Source organism: Monodon monoceros, unplaced genomic scaffold (assembly GCF_005190385.1).
Source record: "Monodon monoceros isolate NGI ecotype Baffin Bay Population unplaced genomic scaffold, NGI_Narwhal_1 Super_Scaffold_12, whole genome shotgun sequence".
NCBI classification, from domain to species: domain Eukaryota; kingdom Metazoa; phylum Chordata; class Mammalia; order Artiodactyla; family Monodontidae; genus Monodon; species Monodon monoceros.
Window position 1 is genome coordinate 116,433,468 of NW_021703768.1, and position 16,977 is coordinate 116,450,444.

General features: G+C 45.6%; 1 protein-coding gene across 1 annotated transcript in view; it reads right to left on the bottom strand.

The window, feature by feature from the left end:
- SIL1 (SIL1 nucleotide exchange factor) overlaps window positions 1-16,977 on the bottom strand; it is a 290,298-nt gene that overhangs the window by 272,820 nt on the left and 501 nt on the right. The gene's annotated exons all lie outside the window — the stretch shown is intronic.

Here is a 16,977-nt window from a genome sequence, read left to right on the forward strand (position 1 = left end):
ATCACTGCAGACATGGAGGGGGCTGTAATCAGGTGACCATTCTTTAGTGAGGAAGAAGCACCTGTTCTTCTCCCTATTCTTCAGCTGTCTTCTTTTTTGTAACTTCCCTCAGATGTTCTGCCTCTTCTGGTCCCATGATTAATTATGCTTCCTCTAATTGTATCCTCCTCAATTTCTTTGTCTCACTCTCATTCTTGTTCTTTTTGCTTCCCTGCTTCTTTGTTTCTCATTGAGAGAAAGCTCATCCAAAGAATTGCAGTTGGTGATTTCAGGGCCCTGCAGAGGGCACTTTTCTCCATCTGTAAAATGGGCAGACACTTTTAAAAAAAGAAAAAGGGCAGTTTTTTTGCAGTTTTTTGAACCAGTGCTGGTGGGTCTGTGGGAGAGGGGTCTCAGGACCACAGCACTGACCTTCCCACATCCTCATCCAGAGAAGCCTCACCAAAGCCTTAACCACAGGAGTCCCATAACCAACAGATAGCTACTTCCTCTCCCACTATGTGTGTTATTTACTTGTTACTTGCAGTAAATACCAATCAGAGGATAATAAGCCTGGCTTTCCCTCTCTCTTTGGGTTTTGAAAACTCCCCAATCCATTGCATAGCAGCTTCTGCCGAGGCTGTAACCAGCAAGGCCGTGGGTTAAGTGTAGCGAACCATGTCACCACATGGTTGGTCGTATTGTTACCAAAAGTGGGATCTGGCTGCTCACAGCTCTAAAGCCAATAAAGAGGCAAGGTTGGTGGAAAGGAAAGTTTGCTTTATTTCAGAGGCTGCCAACTGGGGGAGGGGGGGAGGGGGGGGGGGGGGGGGGGGGGGGAGGGGTGGGAGGGGGCAGACTCCTGTTGTCCAAAGGCCAACACCCCCCACCACTGACAATCAGGGGGCAAGAGCTTTTATAGGCAGAGGGAGGGGGCTACGTGCTGAAACAGCACAGTCAGCTCTGACAGTCATCTTGAAATTGGTCATGCAGTGGTCTGACCAGCGTCATCTTGATTGTTTTAGGTACAGTTAATCTTCAGTTCCAGAGTCCATTTGTCCCCATTTCTTTGAGGGAAAGTTCTCGGAATTTTGGCAACTTATGTCATGGTACAGTCTGGTCATGATGGAGTTAACTTCTTCCACCTGGTGGGGGTTTCAGTATCTGCAAGACAGCTCCCAGGATATGGCTCAGAATATTATCTATAGCCCTTGAGGAGGAACTAAAGGTCCTTGACTTTGTTTAATGACTAAACTATGATTATTTGGTCTTAGTTGACTGTTTTCCTTTGCTTCAGCATTTTCTCACATCTCTGATTAGACGTATTCTTTGGCTAAAGTTTTTCTACAGACAAAAGGCAGGCACGGGCTTCCCTGGTGGCCCAGTGGTTGAGGGTCCGCCTGCCGATGCAGGGGATGCGGGTTCGTGCCCCGGTCCGGGAGGGTCCCACATGCCGCGGAGCGGCTGGGCCCGTGAGCCGTGGCCGCTGGGCCTGCGCGTCCGGAGCACAGGCTCCACGGCGGGAGAGGCCACGACAGTGGGAGGCCCGCGTACCGCAAAAAAAAAAAAAAGGCAGGCAGAAGACATGGCAGGGGAAGGACCGTAGGTTCCTACTCCATTTCAGTATATCAGAGTGGTTGGGAAGTGAGCCTGATGATTCAGACAGCCCTGAGTTTGAAGCCTGGCTTCTAAGTGAGTAGACTATAGACGGCAAGGGCAGAAGTTGTGAGTCAGATGAATCCTTTTGTACTTTCCCCAAATCAGGCATTCCTCACAGGACCACCAGAGCTGCCCCCGTGTCAAGTCATTTTGGCCGGTCGAATTGGGATTATCTCCGCAGAAATGTCCAAGCCACAGGATTCTGAGCTCCTCAAAAACTCAGTTTTTTTTTCTTTGTATCCCTAGAGCCATAAAAGCAGCACGTTGTCCAGACCCAAAGATACTCATTTACTCCCTCTAGACACTGCTATTCCTCAAGACTTTGTTATACTTAGCACCTACTGTGTGCCAAGCACCCTAAATATGTTATCTTTTTTAATCCTCATAATAGCCCTTGAGTTAGGGATTAACTGAGACAATAAGCATTATCTCTCACCTGGACTATGGAAGAGCCTCCTTCTAGAAGAACACTGAGTTCTTCCTCATTTGACACCCATAGTCTATTCACACAGCAGCCATAGATCCTTTTAAAATCATGTCACTCCTCTGCTCAAAACCCTTCAATGGCTCCCCATTTCACTCAGCATGAAGTCCAAAATCCTTACTACAGGATTCTGTAGTTCTGTAGTTCTACAGGGCCCTGTATTACCTCCCTAACCCCAGGTCACAAATTTTATGACCTCATGCCCTACCATTCTCCCCCTTCCCCTCTCTGGTAAGCCACACTGGCTTCCTGACAGTCCTCAAACATTGCTGCACACACTCCTGCCTCAGGCCCTTTGCACTGGCTATCCCCTGTGCCTACAAAGCTTTATCCTGAATATGTCCATGGCTTTCTCCCTTGTTTATTTCAAGTCTTTACTCAAGTGTCACTTTATAATGGAAACCTTCCCTGACTCCCCTGTAGTAATTTTAAAATATGCCTACAAATTATCCGATACTATTCCCTTCAAGAAGTAGAACTCGGGCTTCCCTGGTGGCGCAGTGGTTGAGAGTCCGCCTGCCGATGCAGGGGACACGGGTTCGTGCCCCGGTCCAGGAAGATCCCACATGCCGAGGAGCGGCTGGGACCGTAAGCCATGGCCGCTAAGCCTGTGCGTCTGGAGCCTGTGCTCCGCAACGGGAGAGGCCACAGCAGTGAGAGGCACGCATACCGAAGAAAAAAAAAAAAAGAGAGAGAAGTAGAACTCAATTCTGCTCGCCTTGAATGTTGGTCCAACTTAGTGACTGCTTTCTAAAGAATAGAATATGGCATAACAGTGTGTGACTGCTAAGACAAAGTCACAAAAGGCATTATGATTACCCTAGTCTGATCAGGAGAAAACATCAGACAAGCCCAAATTGAGGGACATTCCACAAAACACTTCATCAGGACTTTTCAAAATTCTCAAGGTCATGAAAAACAAAGAAAGACTCAGAAACTGTCACTGATCAAAGGAGACTAAGGGAACATGATGACTAAACGCAACATGTCATCCTGGATTGGATCCTAGAACAGAAAAAGGACATTGATGGAAAAACTGGTGGAATCTCAATAAAGTCTATAGTGTAGTTAATAGTAGTGTACCAATGTTAATTTCTTAGTTTTGACAAATGCACCATGTTTATGTAAGATATTAATGTTAGAGGAAGCTGGGTAAGTGTATACGGGAACTCTCTGTACTATCCTTGCAACTTTTCTGTAAATCTAAAATTATTGCAGAATAAAAAGTGGCTTCTTCATTGCTCTCTTTCTTGGATCACACACTGCCATGCCATGGGGATACTCAAATAGTGAGGACCACGTGGTGAGCAACTGAGGCCTCCAGTCAAAGCCCTGTGAGCCAACCATCTTGGAAGATCCTTCAGCCCTAGTCAAGGCTTCAGACACTGGGGTCTTGACTGACACCTTGACTGCGCCTTCGAAAGAGACCCTGAGCCAGAAACGCCCAGCTAAGCCACTCCTGACCCTCAGAAACCGTGAAAGATAATAAATGTTTGTTGTTGTTTTAAAGCTCTAAGTTTTAGAGCAATTCATTATGCAACAATAGATAACTAATATATGCCCCTATCTAAAATAGTCTGCTTATGGTCACATTCGACCCCCTTTCTGGCCTTAATTTTCTTTATAGCACTTACCACCTGACACAGAACAAGTTTGTTTACTTAACTTGGTCTCTACACCAGAATGTGAGCTACATGGGACTGGAAACTTTGTTTTATTGATGTCCCCAGCACCTAGAACTGTGCCTGACACACAGCAAATGTTCAATAAAGGATAGTTGTTGTAGTTATTATTATTGGATAATAGAGGGTTCCCTGTCCTCACCTGGAAAAAAAAAAAACCCTGCCCCTGGGATTTGGGGTGGAAGATGGGGGGCAATGTGGCACTGGGAAATGTGAGCAGAGATGAGTATGAAACCCTGACTTCTGAGTCCAAGTTCCTCATCCACTGAGATCCCTTAGACAAGCTCTTCCACTCTCTGGGTCTCTATTTCCTCACCTATTAAATTCAAAAGAGGACTTCCCTGGTGGTCCAGTAGTTAAGACTCCGCATTTCCACTGCCGGGGGCATGGGTTCAATCCCTGGTTGAGGTACTAACATCCTGCATGCCTCGCGGTGCAGCCAAAAAATATAAAATAAAATTCAAAAGACTGGGATGACCTACAAGTCACCAAGATTTCTTTTAGCTCTAATAGCCAATGATTCTAAGGGCGAGCTGGGAGAAGGAGGCACAAGAGTTCAGTTCTGGAGATGGAGGAAAGGAGAGGGATGAAGAATACGTTTATCTTCCACAGGGACCAGGCAGAACCTGCCTCCCTTTGAGCTGTACCCACTGCCTGGAAACCTTTTTGCATTTGATCATCTACTCCTTTGCCCTGAGGCCCTGCTGCCCCTCTTCCCTCCTCTGCCAATCCTTCCCAGGGGCTGGGTTACCTACCTGTGTCTCCAGGCTCCCATTGCCCTTTGCATAAGCCCTCATAAGGCACTTTCCACAGAGTATAGTAATGGGACCTTTGTGTCCTGGAACCTCATCTCCTAATAGAAACAAGTAAGTCCTGGGGAACACTCCCAGGCTTGCAATTCCCTCCCAGAGAACGCGGACCCTAAAGGGAGAAAGGAAAGAGAAAATGAGGGAGAGGCTGGAAGACCAGGTATGTGCTGGGACTCCCCTAAACCCTTCCCCTTTCCCTCTTCTCCAGTCTTAGCCTCACTACCAAGAGAAGCATGCCTACCAGCCTGCCTGCCCCTCACCTAAGTACTCTGTCAAATGCCACTTATTTGAGCCATATTATCTTTCCCTGTTCCTCCCTCCCTTAGTCGCCCATGCCCCTCCCACAACAGACTCACCCTAGGTCCCCTCTTAACATGTGCCCCAGGTCTCTGAAAGCTTCCTGGTATATTGGTATGAAGTCATTTTCTCTCCAGAAGAATAGCTCATGTAAACACTGAAGAACCTGGTATGTTCTGGGAATCAGAGGTAGTAGCGTGTGTTATGTTTAGTCTGTTAGGTGAGGTTGGGAGTAATGGAGATGAGACAGGACAGATAGGCAGGAACCAGCATTGGTGGAGGATTTTGTCTCATAGGCCATGGAAGCCAATGAAGAATCTGTACAGGTTGGAATTCACTTCCCTTCTACTCGGCCCACCTCACTTACATCCCTTCCTATCTCTTTCCCCCCACATCCCATTTGGCTCATATCATAATCTCAATAACACCAAAAATTTATTGAGAACCTTCACTGTGTAAGCTTTCTGTTCACATTACCTCATTTCAACTTTTCAGCATCGATGAGGTAGACGTTATTATTGTCCCCACTTCATAGGTGAGGAAAATGGCTCCAGTAAGTGATTTGCCCAAAGTTGCAAATCAAGGAAGAAGCAGAGCCCAATTTCTTAAGCATTACACTAATTGGTCCATGCTCTCTGGCCTTTTCCAAATCTCTTCTTTGGGGGAATAATTAGAGATGTCCATAGGAGGTTTTGAGGTCTGGAGACAGAACAGGAAAAGAATCCAGAGACTAGAGAATGCTGGAAGAGAGAGTTCCAGGCTCTGATGGGGCCTATCTCACCCAGCTTTGCTACCTGGCTGTGCTTGGCAGGCAGTCTTTTTCTATTTTCCCCACTCCTTGTCTTGGTCCACTTGCTTCCTCCAGTTCCCACATCCTCCTTCACCTCCTTGGATACTGTTTGCCCTTGTCCTTCAGTTTCTGGGTAATACGTTTGTTCTGAAGATGCCTGCCTCTGGAAGCCTCCAGATAATTCAGGTATCTGGAGAGGATCGCCATACCTCCCCCCTCTTCCCCCAACTCTAACAAAAGGGGTCACCCTGGGCTTCCAAGGCTCTTCAGCAAAGGTTAGCTCCTCTCTATCTCATCTCCTAACACCTACCCCATGCCCTCTCACAAGCTAAAAATACATAACCACACAAGCTTCTCAGCACATGACAAGTTCTTGAAATCTTTGCACAGGCATTTTCTCTCTCAGGAATGCCAACATCCCCTCCACCCCAAGTTTGTTACCAGGAAAACTCCTAATTATCCCCAGTCTTGACTCAAACATGACCTTTATCCCCACTGATATCATCACCATTCAGGCTGTTATTCCTTGCCTGGACCACTCCCTCACTGGTTTCTAGGATGCCACTCTGGCCCTACACTATCCATTTCCCGTACTGTACCCAGAGTGATCTTTCTAGAATGTAAACTTAATCTTATCACCTCCTTTCTTAAAACTTTTAAATGGTTTCCCATGCCGTCAAGGTAAAGCCATAATCCTTAACCTGGTGTGGCGGCTCTTTCACCCCACTCCCACCCACTTCTCTAGATGCGCGTCTTTCAGCTGAGCCTGCCACCATACTAGTACTCCAGCCAGATTTCCTGACACTTTTTCTCAGTTCCTTGAAACTTGCCTGTTCTCTCTTGACCCTACACGATGTTCCCTTGGCCTGGAATTCTCTTTTCCTTCTCCTTCCCTAGCTGACTTCCACTAACCCTTCAAGCAGGTCTCGGCCTGAACTCACTTCACCACTGAGCCTTCCAGAACCCCCCAGACTAGGCGAGCTGCCTCTGCTTTCTGCCCCCAGTGTCCATTATTTCCCCTAAGACAGCATTTATCCTGTTACTACCCATTTATTTATTCATATCTCCCAGACCCAACTGCGGGCCTACTTTATCCCCTGCTATAACCCAGAGTCTAGTACTAATGGGCTCTCCATGAACAACTGTTGAAGTGGTGAGTGAACAAAGCCTTCTCTGTCTTAACAGTGCAGACTCAGACAGCCACTGCAGCTTCAACCGCCACCATCCACATAGTTACTATTATGGATTACTGCTTCTCTGGGTGTTCCTCTCTCTTTATGGACTGGGATGGCACCTTTCACGTTAGTACTCCAACACCTAATACAGAGCATAGCATTCATCCTTCCATCCATCCTCTCATTATTGTTTTTAACAAAATATGTATTATCTACTATGTACTAGACACTATGGATGCAGCAGTGAACAAGATAGACAGTCCCTGCTGTCAAGTTCACAATCTAGTGGCATATATGGGTAACTAGTGAACAGGAGGTTGAGTGGATCTCAGTCTTATTGGGAAGCCCCTGAGGGCTTTCCTCTCCATAGCTACAAAGCAAGGAGCACAGGCTCTGAGGGGGGAGATATATTCTCTTGGTGACCTCTGGGCCTCCCTTTTTACAGGTTTTCTTGGGGCCAGCCATCAAACAGCAGCAGCAGCAGCAGGGAGGAAGGGAATGAGGGAGGGTGGACCGAGTGGAGAGGGTCCAAGCCCCTAAAGACGGGCAATGGTGTTGCAGCCCAGTGCCCACAGGCACTCTGCCAGGGCAGTTTGGTAACTGGCTTTCCTTGCTATCCTGGACCAGAGAAAGAAAGAGATCCACAAAGGGAAAGACATCAATGGACACAGGTGACAGACGAAAAAGGAAGAAGAGAAGAAGTGGAACAGAGAGGTGAAGGAAGAGGAGTCAGAAATACAGAGAGAAGAAAGGAGACTGAGGCACAAAAAGAAGGCCTGCAGGACTGAACCCTCTCTGTGTTGCTAGGAGAAAGCTCTGGGGCTTGACTCCTCATTCAGGTCACTAGGGAGAAAAGAGATTCAATACTGAGTCCTTAGGATTCCTCAGATGCTTTCCAGAGCCCTCTGACCCCTCAAATTGTCTTTGGCCCCATCTGGTCATCCCAGGAGGCTTCTGCCAGGGACCTGTCAGCCCCCCAACCAGGATATACTCTGTGCAGACCCTCACAAGCAAGGGATAGGCGGTGATGGAAAAACACAGTAGCTCTGGGCACAGCAACCTCTGGTTTTCATCTTTTTCAGACAGGATCGTAGAAAAGACCCTACATCCATCATGTTTCCTAACTGGGGGCTCCAAGCTCTACTCTCTGAGATACCAGCCTGACCATATCCCAATCTGCAGGCACAGAGCAGAAACTTCCTGAGCTGGGAGCTGGGGAGGCAGGGGTCCCCACCCCAGGAACTCCCAGATGCCAAGCAGGAGTCTGAGTTCTTAATTGTGCTGCTGCTCTTGCCAGCAGTCTGGGATGCTCGCTCCTGAGGCTGCGATGCCATCTGCTGCTCAACTTAGGAAGCTGGCTGACTCCGGCTGCATAGCCAAAGCTGAACCTGGCAGGAGTCGGCAGGAGACCTGCCTGGGTCTCAGGAGGCCGTGTCTTTGTCTCTGAACAGACCCAATGCTGGGCCTCAGGGACAGAGCAAATACTCTCTTCCCTGTCATCATTCTTTTTAGACCAGGCAGGAAGCCTTCACAAGAAGATCCATGAGAGTGTGGAGGGGTAGGTGGGCTGTCTCTGCCCTTCGTAAAAGTCCAGTGTCATCTCAAGGTTAAATTGCCCAGAGAGGTCCTAGCCTGCCTTTGAAGTTTTACAGCTTTCCTCAAAGCATTTTTTTTCTTTGCAGGTTTAACTACGATTATTCCACGTTGCGTTAACTGGGTGAATGAAATAATGAGCCCAGGCCTAGAGGAAGTGGGGCTTTGAAGAAAGAAACATGCTCCTGCAGAATTGAAATAAGACCTTCAGGCCCACAGTGGGTTTCTGAAGCTCCCGCTCTCTGTGTGTCCCTGTTCAGGCCTCAACCCACATGGGGTTGTGAGCTCCAGTGTTTTGGGAGACACATGTGGCACACATCTGTTGAAGTATTGGTTATTTTGAGGACGTTTTCTTCCTTAAACCAGTTATGGTAGCCAGCCTCCATCTCCTGATATTCATATACTTGTAGTCCCCTCCCACATAGCACCAGGGTTTATCTGTGAGACTAGCACAATATAACAGAAGTAAAGGTATGTAACTTCCAAGATTAGATTATAAAAGATACTGTGGCTCCCCCTTGGTTACTTTCTTTCTGGGGGAAGCCAGTTGCTATGTAGTGAACAGCCCTATGGAGAGGCTCATGTGAGGGAACTTAGGCCTTCTGTCAGCAGCCATGTGAGTGAGCTTGGATGCAGATCCTCCAGCCTCAGGCAAGCCTTCAGGTGACTGAGGCCCTAGTGGACAGCCTGACTGCAGCCTCACGAGTGACCCTGAGCCAGCTCAGCTGAGCTGCTCCCAGTTCCTAACCCCCAGAAGCTATGTGAGATAAGCTTTTGCTGTTTTAAACTCTTCAAGTTTAGGGGTAATTTGTTATGTAGTAACATAATAGACCTGTCATATGGTATTATTAATATTGTATCATGGCATATCATCTGCATTATATCACTTCATTTCCTTATAAGAGCTGGCATCTGGACCCCAACCCCTCAATCTCTCTAACCTCATCTCCTACCACCCCACCCTCTCCCGAGCTCACCCTCACCCTAGGCTCACTCCTGCCTGAGGCCCTTTGAACTTGCTTTTATCTCTGCTGGAGCACCCTCCTAGGCACCCTAAACCTCTGCATGGTCACTCCCTTATCTCCTTCAGGTCTTTACTCAAACGTAGCCTTTTCAGTATAGCCTTCCTTGACCCCCCTGCACCCCTCATCTGCAACTCCCACATCTGCCTATCATTTTCTCTATTTTTATTCTTAGCCCTTATGATTATAAGGCATATGTATATATAATGTAACATATATAACAGAATATATTTTACATATTTATCTCATATAACTTCTATCTCCCCCACTAGAATGTAAGCTCCGTGAAGGCAAGAATTTGTGTTTTTGTCTATTTTGGTCACTGCTCTGTCCCCAGCACCTGGAATAGTGATAAGCACATCATAATAGATGTGCAATACATATTTAGTTGAATGGGGAAAAAATGAATGTCATAATTCACTACTTATAGTATGTATGTCTTTTAGATCCTATATCGTATATCACATGCCATATTATGATGTCACATATATATTATATTTAAACACAGTACAAGGCAGTGCAGAGAGAGTAGGGCCATAAACAAGAAGACCTAGCTTTGCTTGCTGGTTAGCTATGTTACTATGAGCTAGGCATGCAATCTCTCTGTGCCTCAGTTTTACTCATCTATAAAGTGAGGCTATTATAACTTCCCTGTCCTATCACAGGGTAGTTGTAAAAATCAAATGATGATGAATGTTACAGCATTTTAAAAAAACCTAGCACATGCTATGATTGTTTCTGAAATGTGTTCCAAAGACCACCTGTCCCAGGATATGCTCTGTGGAGAAGAAAAAAGATCACGAGGTTTGGGAAAATGGGTTCCAATATTCTAAGCACCCCCTTCCCCATGGACACTCACGATTCATTAGCATATGAAAGGCTCTGAAAATCCTGCCTGAAAGGTCTTCCCTCAAGGTACCTGACTACACTTGCCGAAACCTTGCTCTCTAAATATACAGAGCAGCACCTTTGTTAGCAGCATAATACTGTTACTTTAGAAGAAGGAATTCTAAAGTTTTTGGAACCGAAATCCCAGTGGGGTAGGCGACGAGATCCCACAGCTGATATAGACTGGGGGGGGGTAATGGAGAAAATGAAATGGAGGCGGCAAGAGAGAGGAGGGAAGGAAAGCGAGAATAAGGAAAAGAAGGAAGAAGAAAGAAAAATGGTGGTAAAGGAGGAAAGGACAACTAAAATAATGCCCTTTGAAAAGAAATCAGCAGAACAAAGGCAACCTGAAATTTCCTGTGGGTGGGAGCGGGGGAATGAATCCAGGAACTCTGGTGTCGCCTGCCGAGCGGGGCTTATCCCTTTGAGTTCTGCCTCTGCCAATTTCTGCAGTTGGAGCTCAGGCTTCCTTTTCAGTTTCAAAGAACCTCTGATTGAAGAGATCTCTTCTTTATCGGGGGGGTGGAATCAGGTAAACCAAATCAGCAGCGTCTCAATTTAGTGTATTTATTAAGTGCCTGGATGGCAGCTGCCATTTTTCCTTTCCTTGTGAGCAATAAGCCTTCTTGGCAGCATTCATCTCCCCAGAGGACGCCTGGCTTGGAAAAGGAAGAAGAACAGCAATTCCTCCTGAAAAGATTCCCTAGGCTAAATGGGACATGAAGAGATTGGCAGGTTTACCTCCAGGTCGACCTTCCCTAACCCAGTCTAAACAGGTACTCTTAGAAAAAAAAGATTCTGTAGCTCTCTGAGGCATCCACTCATGTTTCCAGCCCTCATGGTGAGGAAGTCCTTTGTTATACCTTACTTCAGTCTTTTTGTATAATTTCATTTTTTTACTGCCTTTCCTTTACCCCAGAATAAGGGAGTAATCTGTCATAAATTGCATGTATAGCGCAATTTGTAGTAACCAATTTCTCAGGGCATATGATTGGTTAACACCAACTGAAGATTTCCCATTAAAAGAGAAACTGGGTTTTTTTTTTTTTTTTTTTTTTTTGTAATTGTGAGATTTAAAGGTGGGATAAGGAGGTAATGGGAACGGAAGCAACATATGTTGGGCACCTGCCCCATCCTTTATATATGCTATCTCATTTAATCATCACAACAACCTAAATGTAGTGATTACAATTCCCATTTTATAGGTAAGGAAACTGAGGTCCAGAGGTCAAACCACTAATATTTAAGTGGTGGAGTCAGAATCACATCCACATCTGACTGTCAAATCCATGTTCTCTCTACCCCAGGGGCTTGTACATAACACACAGAAACCTGTGTCTTCCATTTCCTTGCATTCCTTCTGATATATTTAGTTTCTTCTTTAACCCCACAAACATGCTGGGATTTGGGCTGTTTTCACGTGCACATTTACTTCAGGTTCAACTTAGCATCAGAAGGTGCCAGTAACTCCCTCAAGGCTTTCCTGTGACCAAAACCGAACTCAATCTACCCGATGTCCACCTGCCTCATCAGACTGTAATCTCCATAATGGTAAGGACCACATCTGTCTTATTCACCACTGTATTCTCCTAGTGCCCAGCACAGGACCTCGTAGATATTCAATATTTGTTGAATGAATGAATAAATGAATGACAAAGGCAGACAAAAGACTCCATAAAGCAAGAGAAGAGAACTTAAGATGAAGATTAAAAAGGCCAACATTTATTTTAAAGAAGAAGCAAAGAAGAGGAGAGATAGCCAGGAAGAGAATGAGAGACAGCAAGATAAGAAAATTCAGCACAAACAAGCAAGATAAAAATAGCCTCTTGCCACTGTCCTTTTAAAATTACTTTCTATATTTGAGCCCAAGTGACAAGTGAAATCTCCTCAGTAATTTCCCATGTGTTCAGCTTAATGAATTTCCGGCACATGGTTTCAGTACTGGAGGGCCAATTTGGACACTGTGGGGGTGGGGGTGGTATGGAAATAGACTAACTAATTGAGTCTAGAAACCAAATGAAGGGGTGATTGGAAGCATGTGAGGAGGGAGCCAAGTCTTGGAACTTGCTCAACAACAAGAAGGACTGGGAATTAGTCTTGCTCTAGCTGATGTCACCATGATGTTTCCCTACATGCCATAGAGGGAGCCCAGGATCCCAGGATGCTTTGCAACTATTCTTTGTACCACATTGCCTATCTTCTATCTATTTATTTATTTAGGCTGTGTGGGATCTTTGTTGCTGCAGGCAGGCTTTCTCTAGTTGTGGCGAGCGGGGGCTACTCTTCGTTGTGGTGCATGGGCTTCTCATTGCAGTGGCTTCCCTTGTAGCAGAGCATGGGCTCTAGGCACGTGGGCTTCAGTAGTTGTGGCACATGGCCTCAGTAGTTGTGGCTCGCAGGCTCTAGAGCGCAGGCTTCAGTAGTTGTGGCACACGGGCTTAGCTGCTCCACGGCATGTGGGATCTTCCCAGACCAGGGTTCGAACCCACGTCCCCTGCATTGGCAGGTGGGTTCTTAACCATGTGCCACCAAGGAAGTCCCCACATTGCCTATCTTCTAAAGAGCTTTATCTGTTTATATAGAGGGTAGCCTATTAGCAACTTAATTTCAACCATTGGAAAAATAAAGAGACTAGCTCTTTCCATATACCTTCTACACAGTAGGTACACTGTAAATCTTAAACCGGAACATTATGAGAGAGTCAAGTTAGGGAGGGGAAGTATGAGAATGCACAGTCTACCCCTCTGCATCTGTTTGTGCTGGCCACCCAAAGGCATTAATTTTCTCTGTATACTGAGAAAGGAACTCTGAAAGGCCACAAGACCCAGAATAAAAAGTCCCTTCTAGACCTTAAAATTGACAATGACCATGAGGCCCACAATTTTAATCAGAATTGCAGATCTTTTAGGTTCCTAGGTATGCTTCTTCTTGTTGTTTTAACACCTTTATTGAGATATAATTCACATACCATACAATTCACCCATTTAACGATTCAACGGTTTTTATTATACTCACAGATATGTGCAACCATCACCACAATTTTAGAACTTTTTCATCCCCTCAAAAAGAAACCCCATGGGATGCTGGGCCCCATGCCTTTACGCAAACACAGCAGCTCCTCCCCCTGCATCTCTGCCTCACCGGCCTTGGGGGGATGGTTCCACCATGGTGTCAATGCAGAAATGAGTACAGAAAGAACTGTTGGCTTTGCAAAATGAGCCACCTCCTGGAATGACTTTAAATGAAAAGAGTGTTCAAAATTCAGTTACACAATGGATTGTAGACATAGAAGCTGCACCAGGTACCTTATATGAAGGGGAAAAATTTCAACGTCTATTTCCGTTTAGTAGTTGATATCCTTTTGACTCTCCTCAGTTATAATTAATTCCCCATGGGACATCTCTGGTGGTCCAGTGGTTAAGAATCCACCTTCTAATGCAGGGGACGCAGGTTGGATCCCTGGTCCAGGAACTAAGATCCCACATGCCAGGGGCAGCTAAGCCTGTGCGCTCTAGAGCCCGCACACCACAACTAGAGAGAAGCCCGCGTGCCGCAAGAAAGATCCCGCATGCTGCAACTAAGACCCAATGCAGCCAAATAAATGAATAAATATTTTTTTTAAAAAAAGAAACCCCATAACCTTTAGCTATCTCACCACCCCCCCTCAACCTAAGCAACCCCTAATTTACTTTCTGTCTTTATAGATTTTCCTGTCCTGGACTTTCATATGAATGGAATTAAGCACTGTGTGGTCTGGCTTCTTTAATTTAACATAATGTTTTCAAGGTTTATTTAGGTTGTAGCTTCATTTCCTTTTATGGCCAAATAATATTCCACTGTATAGATATACCACATTTTGTTTATCCATTTGTCAGTTAAAGGACATTTGGGTTGTTTCAAATTTTTGGCTCTAATGAATAATGCTACTACGAACATGTGTGTACAAGTTTTTGTGTAGACATATATTTTCATTTTCTTGGGTATATACCTAGGAGTGGAACTGTTGAGCCATAAAGTAATTCTATGTTTAATAATATGAAGAACTGCCAGACTGTTTTCCAAAGCAGTTGCACCATTTTACATTCCCACCAGCAGTGTATGAGGGTTCCAATTTCTCTACATCCTTGACAATCTAACTATGCTTTTGAGAAATAAGGACTTCCCTGGTGGTCCAGCGGCTGAGACTCTGCGCTCCCAATGCAGGTGGCCCAGGTTGGATCCCTGGTCAGGGAACTAGATCCCACATGCCGCAACTAAGAGTTCACATGCTGCAGCTAAAGATCCCACATGCCACAATGAAGAACCTGTGTGCTGCAACTAAGACCCAGTGCAGCCAAATAAATAAACAAATAAAAATTTAAAAAAAGAAATAAGGACTACTGCAGGGCCCCACTCTAACTTTGGTAGCTATTACAGAGCAGCAGCAAGGAGTACAGGGATGCAGGAGAGATCCCTCTTCTACTCTAAGCCTTTAAGATCAGCCAGAGGGAATACTGCCATCTCTAGTACCCTTCCTGACTCCCCAGGCTACGTTAGCTGCCCCCTGACATATGCCCAAGGATACCTATACTACTTATCTTTCTTCCCCACTAGGCTGTAAGCTCTAGGCAGGCAGGAATTTCTATTCCTCTGACTTTATTTTTTAATTTAATTTAATTTTTTATAAATTTATTTATTTTTGGCTGCATTGGGTCTTCGTTGCTGCGTGCAGGCTTTCTCTAGTTGCGGCGAGCGGGGGCTACTCTTCGTTGTGGTGCGCAAGCTTCTCATTGCAGTGCCTTCTCCTGTTGCAGAGCACAGGCTCTAGGCACGTGGGCTTCTGTAGTTGTGACTCGCGGGCTCTAGCGCGCAGGCTCAGTAGTTGTGGCGCACGGGCTTAGTTGCTCCACGGCATGTGGGATCTTCCTGGACCACGGATCAAACCCGTGTCCCCTGCACTGGCAGGCAGATTCTCAACCACTGTGCCACCAGGGAAGTCCTATTCCTCTGACTTTATATGCAGCGCCTGAACAGGGTCTGATAAATGGTAGATGGTCAGTAAATGTTGATGGGCAGATTAATTGAAGAAATGATTAAATATTTCTCTACTGGTGATTCCTGTCCAGGGAGGAGAGGAAAAGAGCAGTCTCGGGGCCGAAAGACATCAAGTAAGGAAGCAAGAAGGAGAGGATAAATGAAGGAGAAAGGGAAAGGCAGGCAAAAAGCTTGGAAACCTAGTGTCCCTTGGGGCCAGCCTTTCGATTATGAGGTCAAACTCAGAGCTCATGGACCTTCCCTAATCCTTTGCCTTTCATCTCGCTGCATCTTTTTTTTCTAGAAATTCTCCCTTTTCTTTTTTGTTATTCCTAACAATTCTGTCTTCGCAAGAATAAGAAACAAACAAAAAGGTAAAAAAGTAGTTGATATTATAAATAAAAGACCATATAAGTCAACTCACCAAAATGAATTCAGAATTTAAAAGGATGGAGATTAAGAAGGTTGACTATAAAGGATTTTTTAACTGAGAAATGAAGAAATCATAATCTAGGTTTTCCTCCAAAGGACACTGAACGGCCTATAGCTAAAAAAGGTGACCACATTTTCAATATCACATGAGAACATGGCACATCTCTCAGCCTTACTTATAATGTCTGGCCTTCCCTCCATCCTGCCTTCTCCCTGGACTGATCTGTGAAACCAGTTGTCTCCAGGTCATTTGGTCCCTCTCTCCTCAAAGGCCCTGGTATCTCCCTATTCTCAATTACTTCCTGTCTTTGCTCTGAAAGCACACATGCACACATTCACACAAACCTCATCCTTCCTTTTCATGAATCCTCAGGGTAGCTCTGCCTTCTCCATTTGGTGTATTTGGAACGAAAGAAAGCAAAATATATGAGATGCCAATGCAATTTCTCCTTTAGCAGAGCTCCGCAGGACAATTACCCACCCCATCTGCCCGGTTTTATAGCTCTCATAACCCTCCTTTATGAACACACTGTGGCAGCTGAATGCAGGCATTGATTATGGCAGCAGTCTTCAGCCACTTTCCTATTTAACTGCAAAGCAGAGCTTCTGCCTACCAGCCCAGCACTGATCATGTGACGTTTTTAATTACTGTATTTATGTAAGCCTTTTTCCTACCAGAGCCTGTGTCCAATTCCATCAAAACTGGGGAGAATTTGTGCTTGCCACTTCAGTGGCTCTCTGTCCTTAGGGCCTAAAGTCTTTTCCTGGAATCAATGTAGGACTCTTGGCTTTCTCAGCAGAGGTCTGGAAGGGTGGGGGTGTACAGGAAGCACATTTTTTTTTGTTGCTATGAAATACCTGAGGAAATAGATAATAAAACATGTTGGCAGATAAGGGCATTGGCTGACTCCCAGGGGTTCACCTTAGGAAGGTGCCAGGTGAAATAGATCAGCAGAGCCAGTAGGATGCTGGAGCGATAGGAACGAAGTGGCTTTAGAATTTTGAGAATTATGGAATGGATTTCGGAATACTGCTGCTGGGCCTTGCCCTTCTAGTCCTCAGCTTCACCGAATGTTCAGCAGGAGAGAATCATATTGACTCCAGGTAGTGGGGGAAGGTTTAGTGTTCAAAAGAAATGCTGGCAACCTGGTGGG